This window comes from Rissa tridactyla, chromosome 5 (genome assembly GCF_028500815.1).
Source record: "Rissa tridactyla isolate bRisTri1 chromosome 5, bRisTri1.patW.cur.20221130, whole genome shotgun sequence".
Taxonomy (NCBI): domain Eukaryota; kingdom Metazoa; phylum Chordata; class Aves; order Charadriiformes; family Laridae; genus Rissa; species Rissa tridactyla.
The window spans coordinates 25,211,499-25,227,014 of NC_071470.1; the positions used below are offsets into that span (position 1 = coordinate 25,211,499).

Below are 15,516 nucleotides of genomic sequence, written 5' to 3' on the forward strand. Positions count from 1 at the left end.
GTCATTAATGTATAAAAAGAAAATCTCCTTTTTAAACTTGTAGTGTGTAATATCTTGCCCATATAACTTCTCAGTCTTGGAATCGGAAAGGCCAGATCTTGAGCTGACAAGATACTGCTGCATTGATTGCAAAGGCAGCATAATTAATTTACACCAGCTGAAGGTCTGGTTCAAAAATGCGCAGAAGCATATGTATTCCCTTTCTGGTCATGTGGGTGCTACTGGCAGATGACTCAGGACCTGACAGCTACCATGACTTTATATCCACATCAAAGCTTATCCTTAGGCCTTTTACCATACCCCGTGGGGGCTGAACATTTGTTTTTGAATGCTTCACGGAGATATATAATTTAGGAACATCAACAACACATACCATTAAAACCATCAAAAGCAAATCTCAAGTTCACATACAAATGTCCTGAGCCTGCACTTGAGGTGCTATGTGATCCTTCATTTCAGGGTCAGAAAGGATTTTTTAATAAACTGTCTTGCCCCTTAGAGGTCAGACATCATGGATGAACGCTGGAGATCCTTTAAGGCAAGGACATTCTCTCTTTTCCATTGTGGGGTGTATCGCCACCCAAAAGAAAAATTCATTTCAACTCCTGCTACTTGATCAGAGGTAGGAAGGCAAAATAAAATCCCTGGGAATTAGAAGGCATGCTTTCTGTCAGTTTGTGTCACTTTCCCAACATGATGGTAAAAATTATGTTTAGTCTTTTGACAGTTTAAGAAAATGATCCTTTTTGCAACAGATCAAGTCCCCCGTAAGTTAAATCTGTAACCCTTTCTTCTCTACAACCTTGGCAAAAAAAAAAAGTCAGAAACAAAAATCAGTGCCCCAAAATATCATGTTCAACATATATCTGGAAATTTGAGACAGCTTTCCGCCTTCAAATTCATCAGTCTTTTCATCGGGTCTGTAGTGAGGTTTAGGCTATTTCAGGCTAAACTATTGAAAACATCAAAGAAAAATGTTCTTTTCTTGCAACGAACTGCAACCAGTCTCCTTCCTGCAAGTATGAGGCTTTCTGACACAAGGCTATCCTTGACCATCCCCTCGTGTATTGCATGAGGGAGGCACCTCTTTAACTAGGTAGAGAAGAAGACACTTGCAGTATATGTCACCATTTGAAGCACAGCCCGGTTTGCAAGAAGTAAAGGGCTACATCACTGGTACAAACTAATTTAATGGCATATGGTTTCTTCATTTGGAAAAAGGCTTCAAAACTGAAAAGCAGATTGCAGCTTTGCAGAATAAAACGGTGCTGGTGCTCTCATTGCATGAGGCTTAAAACTGCTTAAGCAACACAAACTTGTCTGGATTGAGTTAAAAAATGTTCGGATTTTTTTTTTGTTTAGTCCAAAAATAGAATTACTTCAAGCTCAGTGTTGTTCCAGTTGTCTTCAGTTTTCTTCTCAAACCCACTGTTTTCCCAGATCGCTTTATGGATATCGCCTATGGGAGGAATGGGAGTGTAGTAGCTGGAGCAGAGCACTGAGGGCTCTGATTCCTGCTCTTAGCACTGCTGTTGACTCTAATCCTGCTTTCCTTCTGTTTTTCTTCCGTTCTTCTTTTCTCCTTCTCATCTTTCCTTTAGCCTAGCTGACATTCCCGCTTGATGAGAAGTCTTTGCAAGCCTGGTACATTGTCTAATTTATCATTCAATAGAAATAATGAAGGAGAAGTGTTTCTCGACTGCTCCAGCCCCGGGAGACGCTGCTCACGGCAGAAGAGACTGCTGAGGAGAGGAGCGCTGGTCATCCCAACAGCATTCCACAGCCTTATCACCATTCCAGTGTAAGGTTTGATTTCCCATGGCCCCCGAAGAAAGCTGCATACAAGGCTATTTTGCATTTTCTTACAACTGCAGCACCTACCAGGAGAGGACACCCAACTGAACCCTGTTTTTAAAGGTGTGGTTGAAGAAATCAGTACAGCCATCCATTTCCTATGTAAAAGGGCAAGGCTTAGCACAGCGATTTGCAGACTGAGCTCAGTATTCTTCCTGTTTTGCCTTTTAGGTAATGAACTGGTAAACCCCCGGGGTTCAGGTAACACCATGATAACATCGTTAGCCTCCCTTTCCCTGCCTCCCTGAGCACCATGTGACCCGCAGCACCAGGACCAGCCCTGCTGAGCCCCGGCCACCCACCCCACCACCCCAGGCTAGGGGTCCGCAGGCTGCTGAGGCCTCACACAAGGCCTCCCTCCCATTCACACACCGATACTTTCTGTTTTGTGGATTCCTAGGCATTTCCACCACCCTACTGCCAGTAGGACTTGCCTTCTCCCATCACCTTTCCCAGACACCCAAGACACAGAGACCTCTGGCAGCAGCCCCCAAATTCTGCCCTTCTGCAGAACTGGGCCAGCATTGCTGCCACGTGTCCAGGATCTGTTAAGATCTTTTTAAGGCCACTGCATTGCTGTTACTTCAGTGCTGCCTGTGCATGGCAGACGTGGTGTGGCCAGGTGCTGAGCTGCCTGGGGAAGAGGCTTTTTTAATGAACGTCAAGACCATGAGGACAGACTCTTTTCAGTGGTGCCCGGCAACAGAACAAGAGGCAATAGGCACAAACTGGAACACAGGAAATTCTGTCTGAACATAAGCAAAAACTCCTTTACTTTGAGGGTGACAGACCACTGGAACAGGCTGTCCAGAGAGGTGGTGGAGTCTCCTTCTCTGGAGACATTCAAAACCCGCCTGGACATGATCCTGTGCAACCTGCTCTGGGTGAAGATGCTTTGGCAGGGGGGGTGGACTAGGTGATCTGGTCACACCTTGAATACTGTGTTAAGTTTTGGTTCCTTCACTACAAGACAGATATTGAGGTGCTGGAGGGTGTCCAGAGAAGGGCAGCAAAGCTGATGAGGAGTCTGGAGAACAAGTCTTATGAGGAGCTACTGAGGGAGCAAGGGTTGTTCAGGTCCCTTCCAACCTAAACAATTCTGTGATTCTATGATTCTAAGATGTAAGCAGTAGGAACTGGTGGTCTGAAGTAGGTGTCAGCAGAAGTAGGGTACATATATATATAAAACATACATATAATATATATTAGGCTGGACGGCTCAATGTATGTGCACGTGTCGAAATACAGATGCTCTGAGGCTAGCTGTGGCCTCCAGCTCTCGTACAACATAGGTAAAACTAATATTTTTCTCCGTTTTATCTGGAATGTGTTTGGGCTCAGGCTTTTTCCCATCAGCGCCTTCAGCCATTACGCTGGGCCGAGGCCTGCCTTTGGCGACAGAGGCCTGCAATGTCAGTTACACACAGATAATGTTCTGAAGGCCCAAATAGATAAATATTAGAGCTGTTGATGAAACGAAGCAGTGCCAGATGCTTTTGGCCAGCAGAATAGGAATGTGTCCCGTTACCTCAGGTTGAAAAGGCTTTGGATGCTTAGGGCTTGCAAAAAGTAGAGGGAGGAAGCTCTGGTAACAGTATCTGACACATATTTGCTTCATTCATGGACAAATTAACCCTAATTATCCAATTTATAAATCAGCTTTAAGTGGAAGGGCCCCTCCTCACCCCCAACTGCTGCATATTTGGGGGATTAAGTTGTTTGTTTTTAGTGATAAATTAGAAACATCTGCTTCTGCTGACATGCTGGAGAGGAGGCACGTACAGCAAAGTGGCCAGCTGGGCTGGTGTGATGCTGGCGGGGGGGCGGTATTCGGTACCAGGGCAAGGTCCTGACGGCCTCTGGCCATGCGGTCCAAAAGGATCAGGCCCTCTGTCCTCTGCACAGGGGCTCGATGGGGCAGAGGAGACACATGTCTGTGGCAGGGATTGCTCAGGATGGTGTCTGTGGGGGTGGGAGCAGCAGTGAGTGTCTCCAGCAGCATGCGCTCGGCACAGCCTTCCTTTTAAGGGTGTCTTGGCAGTTCTTCCGTGCAAGCGAAACTGTTTCTGCTATGGGATCATCAAGTCTTACTGTCAAGGAATCCAAACCTTGTGCCAGAGTCACCACAGAGGTTGTTCAAGTGTGAGCAATGATGGCAGTAAGCAGTCCAGCCACCCCTTCTGATTAATAAAATGGTGCTAATTGAGGGAATGGAGATGTTTTACAACCCTGGTGTATCTCCATGGAGGTGATACAACTTCCTGATTGCTGAGACAGGTTGGAAAGAGCCAAGAAACACCACGTCAAAGCATTTCACACAAGCTTTCGCCTCGTGCAGGAGGTATGAAAACAACTCTCTCGGCTACAAGCCAGTATTTGCAGGAGTAGGAAGCTGGGGCTAAATCCTGCCTGATGCAGCAATCCAAACATAGCCTGGGCATCCATGGAGCTGCACCCATGATGCACCCAGATCATGCACTCCTTTACGCCATCCAGCTGAAGGGAACCATGAGGCTTGTTTTAAGTTCAGTGTGGCCTGGATCCCATTGCAGGGATTTAATACATGCCCTGTTGGGCTGCAGAAGCACCAGTCAGATATAGTTTTTAACCTTTGGCAATCAAAATTCTCAGACATCAGCGCTGGTCTGCAAGGGCAGAGCATGCCTGCAGAAAGGGAGAAACCGAGATGCTGGGAGGCTTCTGACAACTCGTGTTGCCAAGATACCCTCTTCATGCTGGATATCTTCTCCAGCTGGGTTTGAGGGATATGTGCATTTAACCAAGATTTTTGGATAATCTGTGAGCTCTATCAGGCCCACGAGAAACCCCAGGCAGGTTCAGTGCACGCTCTCAGACCAGCTGTACAGTACAGGTCCTACAAGTTGGACACCTCCTGACAGCGCAGGAGGCACCATTCTGGTGTGACGCAGTGTGACATACGTGTATTTCTGCCTGATAAATTCCAGGCACAGAAATTTTGAATCGCAGTTCTACCTGAAGCAGGCTACAAAATCAGGAATGAGATGTGTGGCCTGTGAGCGTGCAGGGAGGCATCCTAAGCAGTCCTGCAGAGGAAACTCTCAATTTTCCTTAAACAGTTGAAGGCAACCTCCAATGCAGCCTCCGAAAGCCCATTCTGATTTAAGGCAGTGTAATGCAACTGTAAAGCTTCAAATACAGTGAAATGCAACTGGTCCCCCTTTCTGCAGAGAAACTAAAAAATACCTGCTGCACGCCCACAGACCTGAGTGTGCAGCAGAGCCCCCCTGAGACCTGAGGGCCAGCCCCGGGCAGAGAGGACCTGCTCTCTCTGGGGGTGCAGGAGGGAGGGGATAGATAGCAGGACAACCTGTTTCACAGCTAGCCAGGACCACTGACCCTGCTCGTTCTGCCGGATTGCCCATGTTACTTGATCTTTGTGTTCCTGTTGGGGGCACTCAGATATATGATCAACTGATGATGATGAAGCTGAATCAGGAAAGGATACTTTTTTTTTTTCCTTTTCCCTTTACCCAAGCTGGAGAGAGAAGGGAAAATTTCCTTCTTCCAGGAGAGGAGAGGGAGCTGTGACCTGGACTCCAGTCCTTTATGGGAACTGCTTTGCTGGAGTGTAGGCCATCCTGTTCCCACCCCTAAAATCACTACCTCTCCCTGGAATGATTTCTTGCTGCCCCACCTCAAAGCTGGTAATCAGAGGTCATCTGCAGACGCATATCACCACTTTCTAGCAGAATCTCTGCACTGAATAACAGAAACAGTAACTCAAGAGAGGCTAAAGCAGCCTTAGTCTTCCTCCAGCCATCGGGAAATCGGCTGTTGGGGAGCTTGAGAGTACTTCTGCCTTCCCACATCATTTAGGCAGGGGTTACAGGACCATTGCTTTAGGGAGGAATGGCTGCCACCAGACCCCCTCTAGAAACCCCCAAAAAAGAGGTGGTAAATGGGGAGCCTCTGGGTAAACACACAGACACACCAGGAAAATGGAAGGGCTATGAGAAGGAGGCTACCAGATTGGCAATTTACAGGAGGAAAAGCATAGAGGAACTGAAGAAAAGCTGGAGACAAGTAAAGATGTGTGGGACTGGGAGAGCTGCTAAAGCAGGGCTGTGATCAAAGACTGTTCTCAGGGTTTAGGACCAAAAAAGGAGAGGCTCTGGAAGATAACCTTCAGAGCACATCCATGCAGAGCTGGATCTCATAAAGACTCAAAGAAGCCAATTGCTTTGTGTAGAAAAAACAAACGACATGGTGTCTGGCACAAGCAATGGATGCAAAAAAGTAACTTAGGTGTTTCTCTTCTTAGTCCCAAAGAGCCACTTCCACTGTTTAGTGATGGTGAAAAAGGACTAGAAACAGCAGTCTTGGATGTGTTGGGGCGGTGGGATCAATCCCCAGGTGCATTGAAGCGCAGCAGACCGGCACTGTGCAGGAACATCAGCGCCGGGCTAGCAAGGCTGGCGTAACATCAAGTTTTTATGCACTGCTGAAAAGGGAAAAGACTTTTGGTCCTGAGTCCTAATTGCTAGTGAGAATAGCAGATACGTGTTCCAGCACAGGGATAGTCTCCCTCCAAGAAAAGGGAGAGTTTTCCTGGACAAATCCAGAAAAAGCTCAGACTTCTTTTTTTCCAAAGGGTGAAAAAAAAAAAAAAGGAGGTCCCTCTCTCAGCAGCTCACAAATGAGGTCTCTCTCCCTGTGCTGTGGTGACGAGGTGCCCACGCTGGCCTGAAACCAGCAACGAGGCCCATCGGACCAACAGAAAGAGGTGGGGGCGATCAGGCTGGAAACACACCTCTTCAGCTCTGCCCTTTGAGCCCTTCTTGTTTTTATAGCGTTATCACTCCCTGTTTTTATTGCACATTTTTTAAACTACATTTCAGGTCCCACCTCCGTTATTAATACCCTCTCCACTCTCATTTTCTTCTGAAAGGAAAATATCTTTATTGAAAGAATGTAGCAAAAACTGAGAGAAATAAAACAGACCACTTGAATTACAATACATCCGAAAAAAATATCCCCTTGCTGAACAGTTCCCTTCCTTCCCCAACTTTAACCTTAGACTCTTGCCAGATGTTTCTGTTTGTTGCGGGGTGTCTGATTTTGGGTTTGGGGTCTCTCCAAAGGGGGAGGGGAGAGCCTAAGCTGAAAATAGGATCGGTGGCCTGATGGCGTCCAAACACAGTCAACTGTCTCCATTAAATCTTGTTCAAGATTTGGCCTCCACTTCTGTAGGCTGCACCCTATTCGGGTCTGAGAGATGCGATACTCACACAGATGAGGAAGACAAATACAGTAGATAGACTGAAGACGAGCCAATACGTTTAAGCCAGCACAACATATGGACTCTCACATCTCTCAGCCCAGGAAAGATTGGTCCCCACAGATTTCTTCTAGGTTTGCCCAGACTAAGTGAAACATCACAGCCAGTGAGACTTTTCCTCTCTTTCCCTCTGGGTTGTTTTAAAACTGTATACCTCTTGCTGCCAGGATCTTTTTCCCATTATGCACTGCCTATTCTTCCCCTTTAAAAAGAGTCCCCATTATCCTCTGTGATAAGACTTGTTTTTTTACTGAACAGTTCTGCCCTTCCCAATGCATACACCGCACAGAAATTTATAGACTGTTTGATCATATGGCGAAACCATAAACTATCTTTGGAGACTTGAGTCAGGTCCTCTGCAGTTCTGCCTTCATTACTTTGAGCTTTCCCAGCTGCATCCAACATCACGTGAGGCTTGAGGCTAGACACCCAGGAACCAATTCATACTGCTTTTCCAAAATGAAAATTGAATCCTAGTCTATGAAGAACTCAAACAATTTACTGCAGCACTGTGAAATTGGAGTAATCTGGATTTCTTCTTCAACTCGAGAGACAAACAGCCCTACAGATCTGCACCTCTTACTTTGGAGAGACTGTGAGCAGAAATGAATACCTTTTGCTGACAGTTGCAGCCTGATGCCTATAACTAAAATGCAAATCTGGCCGGTAGTTATCTCACTTGCAACACTTATTTTCCAGGTATGATCATGAAGATGAGCCTGCAAAGCCTCTAGATTTTTCTGCCAAGGCAATCGCATAATTGCTTTGGCGTCCTTTTGACTAAAAAAGATCCACTTTGCAGATAACATGGAGTTTGACCTTGCAGCTGTGACAAACAACCTCTAGGAATCAGAAACACTATATTTTTTCAATGCCTGTTATTTGTATAAAAGGTTGCAGCCTTAGGATTTTCACTCCCCTATAAGGTTAAGTTTTTCTGGACAATCTAAATAGTAATTTTATCATCTGCAATGTGTCTCTCTTGGAACATGGATGTTATTCGATCATGCAATGACAGTATGTGTAATGTTGCTGTAACATCTGTTTAAGGACTCTGTAAATTAGGTTTAGCAGTGCATGGGACAGACCTGTGAACGGGCACGTCACAGAGAATTAAGGATATGTCAGCTCTATCACAGCAAATGGGACAGAGGATCTTCTCCTGCAGGCACTCAAACCCAGCCTTCAGGACACTGCTTATATGTGGATTTCCACCTACCTTCTCACCTTGCCACTGGGACTGAACTGTAAATAAGTGCATCAATGAAGCATGGAGGTGACGGAGGAGATGAAATAATACGAACACGGTGTTCTTGCATTATTGGCCGTTACTGCTGCTGAACCAGAAGCAGTCACTGTGTCTGTGATACTCGATTTCAGAAACCATCCTGTCTCCTGTGTCACTAAGAAGTATGGACCAGACCAGCAACCATATTTACTCTCACCTATCCATCAGATCAGTGGGGTATTGTGGAGGAAGGACAAGGAATAGGGAACTATGTGCATGGAATATTCTTCCCAATCTCTGCCGCACATAGTCCTCACCCAGGTGACACCTGATGGGGATTCCCCTGGCCCTGCCTTTCCACAGCTCAGCAAGGATGGTGATGGTGAGCTTTTGTGCCACTCGGCACAAATCTTAACCCAGGGGCAGCTTCAAAGGGAACCAAACTTTCAGGATTTCCCCCGTGCCAGTGGGCCAGGCATATCTGCTGCTCCACTTCCAGTTTTGCTTTTCCCCACCCTTTCCCCTGCCCTCTCTGCTCCGCATTTCTCTACTCTTAGATGCATTTCTTAAGAGGAGCATGACCCACGGGCACACAGTACCAGGACGACCTACAGCCCTGCATTCCCACCAGGGAAAATCTGCTCCCATAGCGCAGCTGAAGTTGTCCCAGACCAGGGAAAATGGGGAGCAGGCACTATAGGAAGATGGGATTTTCTGCCTCTTTAATGTGCCATGCTATATAACACTGTAATTGTGTGATTTCTGAAGCAGGTTGCTGTTTCTCCAGCTGTCAGTGTTAGCAAATTTCCATAGCTTGCACAGCTCCAAGGGCTGTGGGCAATGCTGCACTCACACCCATATTTTCCTAAAACTTCAGCCTGAAAAGCCTCATCATTTCCTTGAAAGTGAGTGGGTTAGAGAAATTAGCCACCTTTGTGAGTATCAGGTTTTGGGCAGCTGGCACGCGGGCAAGCCTTGCCTCAGCCTCGCCTGGATAATGGTAACCAGGGACCCAGGGGAAAAAAGGGAGCAAGAAACCACTAATCCATTTACACTCTCACCTACCCAGACCAAGGTTGTGTTTAATCACCTACGCTCAGCGTTTCATTTCTATTTAACAGCACACATTCTCTCCGCAGCCTGCACATAGGCACGAAGCGTACTGCCGGTAGCAGTAGAAGCACAAGAAGTTAAATGACCTTGAAAAAAACCAACCAAACAGAAGAAACACCCCAACAAAATAAATGGATGTATTTGTGAGGGTTTAATAAGTTAAATGCAGGAGCTTAACTTTGCAAGAGCAAAATCCTGAAGCAAAATGATTTATTTGGTATTTACAGATATTTTTTGCAAAACAAGTTTCTATGAAACCATAGCAACAAAGGTTAAAGTGAAGAATTGGAACAGTGTTGGAATCATTCACGAGGGAAAAAACCAATAATTTCTGGTTTGGGTTGATGGCATGTAAGATTAAAGCTAAATAGAGAGAAATACTTCAAAAGATTTTAGGCAATTAAATCACCTTAAACCCTGTGAAAGGTAGACATTTAAATTTTAATTTTTTTTCCAGAAAATTGTGTCCTTGCTTTTTGAAAAAAATCTGTCTGGTAACATTTTGTTAGTAATGTTATGTGCATAATTGTCCAAGTTTATTAATCTTCCCTTACAAGACAAGATACATAAACAGATTTCACTGAAGCTCTATTACAGCTGATTTCTAATGGAATCGCATGTATCCCAGCAAAAAACTGCATTTTTCCAATAGATCTCTCTATTGCATTCCCTTCTTCAAATGCATTCCAGATAAGTCAGAATAGGAAAGTAGAATCAGTTACATCTTACCTTTATGCTCGAGTGGATGACATCGGATTTTTGAGGGAAAGCAATGCACTTCTTTTGGGTAGCGTCCTAAGAGTTGTAGATTTAAGCCAACGGGTAATTTTTGGTGATTCAAAATCCTTTAAAACAAATTTAAATGCCGTGATGACAAATAATGTACTTCGTGAAAACTTATTTGAAGCTTGATGCTCTTGTATTGAGTTTTGTAACTGTCTGTCTCAGCTAAATAAGCTCCCACTCCTTTCCTCGGATACTTGCCAACTTTTCTAATTTAAAGCAACTGTGAGCTTGCTGTAAAACTCCTGCTGGAAGGAGCTCAATGTATACCATGGAGCAAGGAGCGAGCGTGTGCTCCAGACTGAAGCTGTATGACAGAGTCCCAACAGGACCTGGGGCATAGTGTCCCCGAAGTAATGTTATATCATCTTTGGAAAGCATGATAGGCTAACTTGTCGCCTTCTCAGTAAAGACACAGAGAAGAGGAAAAAATCATGCTCTTTTCTGGCATGTAGTCCCCTCAGCGTGGGATCTGGGAGGAGCAGCATCTGCCTCAAAGCAGAGGAAGAAGCAACAGCCTCAAATACACAAAGTGCTCGGAGCTCCCAAGGGGGCCTGGTCCCCGAATTGGCCAAAAAACTCCCAGTGTTTTTAAAGGCGCTCATCCTTGGTATGAGGCTTAGGGGACATGTCCAAGGGCTTTCTCCTGGGCTTCCTGTGCTAATGCAATGCAGGGTGTCCCTCTCACAAGGGGTGGGACACCCAAGCTGAGGTTCATGGCTGAGCACCACCCCAAACTGCTCCCTCATGTGATTTTGAAGAGTTTCAGAAGGAACTCATGGCAACGATCCAATCTTCTGAGACACTATCAAGCTTTAAATAGCAGAGGTTTGATTTCCAAAGGCATCCATTTACTGGGCATGCCTGTGTTCTGCTTTGCTTGAATTAAGATAGTGGAGCATGTGAAATGTTGTTCATGCAGGAGAGTTGCTGGTGCCCATGTCGAATTCTTCCGTTTTGCAGGGAATTTATTTCAACCAGTTGTGGTTGACACACAGGGTGTGCATTTATGAATTGAATTTATGAGTTTTCTCTGCAGAGAAGCTAAAAGCAAGCAGACAAAAAAGCCAATTATAAAACATTTTTGTGATTTGGGAAATTTCAGTTTCTGAGCTTCCACATTAGTACTGTAACAGACTCTTTTCTGAAACTGAGAGTCCTGAAAAGCCTATTTTGGACTGTGCGCCAAATCACTGAGTGCTTTTGGAAATACATCCAACCGACCTGCTGATGCTAAGGTGACATAAGGTTTATTGTAGTTGTTATTAAGTGAGTTTGGCTTTGCCAGACATATTTCCTTGCAAAACTAATGTAAATGAAGATGGAATCATTAGATGGACATTTTCAAAGGTGTTTGGTGCTCCTGAAAGGGGAAATTAATCTTCTGTGACAAAACAAGCCAATGTCAAAATGCCACCTTTGAAGTGGCTATAAAAGATCCTGTTCGTTTGACTGTTCTAATTTACATTACTATAAAATATTAAGTATATCATATTTTAAATTGAGAATTAAAAAACAGGGCCCTGTGCATTGAATCAGCATAGATAAAATACCACTGCCAATGATGGGAGAAAGGGTTTAAGGAAAACCAAATTTTTTTTTTTTAGTGGAGTGTCATTGCAGTACTAAATGATAATAACCAGGACATAGAATACTCCGTTATAAAATCATATGGTAATATGAAAACTTCAGTATATGAGCTGACAAGTCTTCATTTTTCCACAAAGTATAGCTATCAGAGTATTTTTATTTTGCTCTGTGGGTCTGCTGGTGGACTTGCATTCAGGTGGGCAACAGTAAAAATACAAAGCATCCTATCGTGTCACTTAACAACTTAAATGATTTTTGTATCTTAATTTTCATTTTGTGATCAGGCATGAGGCATATCCCTTTAGGTAGTGGCATCTCTGGAAACTTGTATTTACATTCTTGTGAGAATTAACCTAGAAACTTTAAAGATCATCTGGAGAGCATTTCCCGCAGTTGGCCTCTTTCTGCTCCTGTTTAGGGAAGCATGAGATGTTGCTTTCTCTTCCTGATGAGTCTTTCTTGGGGAAGCAGGGATGTTGCCCCTGTCCCATAGGAAAAAAAACATGTTTTCTAATAGTCCGTGGAGAAGACTCGTGGTAATTAGAAACCTGGGCCCTGCCATTGATTCATACCTACCTCTGGACTGAGTCTTCCTCACTTTCATTCACTAACCTGCCTCACAGGAATAAGACTAAGGAATAAATAGCCATTAGTGAAGTAGCAAATAATATTAATCCCATTAACTTTATAGCCGCGATGATAAAAATCAAATGTTTATTCTGAGCTGTTAATGTTTTATGCCTTCTGAGACTACCTGGAAAGTTTTCTGTGGCCCACAACACAAAGTTAAAGCACCAGCTGGCAGTTCTCTCGTATGTTATAGAGAAGGAGGCTTAAGGAAGAAGATGCAGTTAAAGCTTTGTCAGAGGGAAAGGAACGTGAGCTCCAATGTAACAAGAGTCTTAAAAGTAAAGAGTTGAACCCATTTCTTTTGCTTATCAGGCTTTCCAGATTGGTGGTGGGATGCAAGAGTAAAAGTGGAGGAGCAACTGCAAAGCGCTCTGCAAGCCTTGGAGGTTTAAGCGTTCAACAGAAAACACAGGTTCGATTTTTTTGGAAGAAAGATTTTATTTTTATAGGGTTGCTCACTGGTGCCTGTGATAGGCTCATTTCTAATCCCTCTAAAGTTACAATTCTGGGCAACTATTTCATATTTCAGCATTTCACCAGAACATTGATTTTCTTGCTTTTGGCTTTGTTGAGACGCAGCTGTGGTAGGATGGAGCTGCTAGCCGTGGCAGCTGAACTGGGAACTGCTATTTGGCATTCATGTCCTCACAGGTACAACACAGCAACTAACGCAGGAGTTAGGGAAAAATGAATCCTTCATCTCGGAGAAATTTCAAAGGAGAAGAAAATGGCTCTTGCCTCACCTGTGAATGCAAGTCTCCATATGGTCCTGTACGTGCGGACATTTGTTGCATAACAGATTGTTGCATCTTGAAGACAAAAAACATAAATCCATCTAATAGATGCACAAGTAAATGTTCTCTGAGGAATATAGTTGTCACACCCTTGACAAATTGTCATTTTAATCCTCTCATGTGGCAAGCAGCTGGGACTTTTTCCTGGTGACATCTTTAAGTCCTTTCTCTGACCGAAGTGTTTTAAGATTCAGCAGGTTCTAATAAGTATCAAGGATGTTTCCAACACAAGTATCTGAACCAGGAATCAAAGAAAATCCTTCATCTGCAGTGAACCACTAAGAATTTGATTTGCTGGCAGGAAGGAATTATGACTTTGTGGCATTAAAAGGAGAAGTATCCTTTGATGCCGGGATTTGGCATTTTCCTGTGTTATAGCTGAATGCGTTTATATCCAGATAATACTCAGTTCGATTGCCAAGACGTGAATGTAACTGCTCAGAATTCATCTTGCTTCAATACTGAGAGAACGATCAGGTTTATATGGCACAGTGCACTCCAGGAGGTCACAAAGCTGCTAAAAGCCAGAAGCCTAATTCTCCCTTCATACAGAGTGGTGTGAATGAAGACTGGCTTCATCTAGGGAAACAGAAATATGTCATTTTCCAGTAGCCCTAAATGAGAGGAAAAACCAGTGGTTACATGGAAATATGATGTCAAAACACATGGAAGATTTTGCTTATTTGGTTGTTTGGGAGGGTTTTTTGTGTTGTGTTTTTTTTTTTGGTTTTTTTTTCTTTTTAATAGCTAGCTCTTGGCACTTACATCTTGGTCAGCAGAAGAGCTCATAAGGTATTCCCAGGATGATAACACAGAAATAGCTAAGAAAGAGATCAGTGTGAAAACTTCAGTAAATTCCGGTATCACTATTAAGGAAACAGAAGAGGGAGGGATTGGTGGTCTGCTTTTAAGGGGTGCCGCTTTCATGAGCTCCAGTTGGTGGACTCCCATCTGTAGATGCCCAACGAGAGAATGGCTGCAGGATGGGGACACATGGCTGATGAACAGCTCATGTCTAGATGACTGGGCACCCGCTGGGGCTGCACACCTCAGAGAGGCATCTGGATACTAATGGATTAACTCCACATGCATTTTTTATCTATATAAGATGCAAAGTGCAGTTCCAACAGGGCCTCTGACTTTTCAAATTAGTATAATTTATTCTAAGCCTAAATTTGCTGGAAAACACAGTCGAAATCTCATTTACCCAATAAGATTACCTAACTAAAGACACCTCCATTCAATCATTAGTCACCAAGGTAAAACTAACATGCAGGGTTTAAATCTTGTCTGCTTGGAACAGCTTGGAACAACTCTGCTATACTTACTGTTTTGAAATCGAATGTTATTTGTTGCAAGCAGTACAGCACATTATGTTTCTCACCCTCCAGTGAGTCAGATCACCCCAGTGCTAGGGCTTGGAGTCTTAATGGGGCAGAGCATTGCAGCTCCATTGCCTCCACTATACATCTGCAATTAAAATTCGAGTTGGAGTTTTACTTCACCTGTTTACGCCTCCACATGGTGATGGGGACTTTTTCCCTGCTGTTCATTTCCCCTCCCCTTTCTTTCCACAGCACACTTTTCCTGCAGGAGTTTTAAACACCAGAGCCCAGAATTGCAAAGATGTTTTGATGCCTCGGGCCATCACTGAGAACCTACTGAGATTTGCAGGGCTCCTGAAATGAATGTCAATGTCTGCAAAAAGCAATGCTGTGTTTAAATCTTCTACCTTATTTTCTCTCGGTTTGTCTGTTTTCTCAAAGCAGAGAGAATGACCATTGTACCAAATGCAGACCAAAGTGTCTGTTCTCCAAACACTGAACATTTGCGTTACTCAGAAAGTGTCATGTTAATATCGCTGGGCACAGGTCTTTCCTCAAAGTTAAGAAAACAAGGTCTACCTTCATATTGTTCTGAGTGGAAGTTAGGGCCTCACAATGGACGACGTGAAGCCCCTTCACAGGTTATAGAGATGTTTCACTAAATGCCCAGGTTTTTCTTTCTTCCAAATCCACAGAGTCTATGATGGAAATAGAAATAAAGTCCACATCTGTCAGTTCACATCCCTTTCAGAGCAAGATTATTGTCTTCGTGTCACGGGTGGCTGGACGGAAGTAACCTCCAGGGGCACCGCAGCTTCCTCTCCATGAGGTCTCAGCTTATCACTCCCCTTTATTTTGGAAAAGGAAGTAAGCCACCAG

The 15,516-nt window shown here is 44.2% G+C and overlaps 1 protein-coding gene across 3 annotated transcripts in view; it reads right to left on the reverse strand.

The window, feature by feature from the left end:
• Positions 1-10,934, reverse strand: part of LOC128910498 (complement C1q tumor necrosis factor-related protein 7) — a 129,245-nt gene extending 118,311 nt beyond the window's left edge. For all 3 annotated transcript variants that reach the window (XM_054203806.1, XM_054203807.1, XM_054203808.1), the window contains exon 1: positions 10,245-10,934. The gene's annotated coding sequence lies outside the window, so the exon portion shown is untranslated. The remainder of the gene's footprint in view (positions 1-10,244) is intronic.
• Between the last annotated feature and the right edge of the window lie 4,582 nt (positions 10,935-15,516).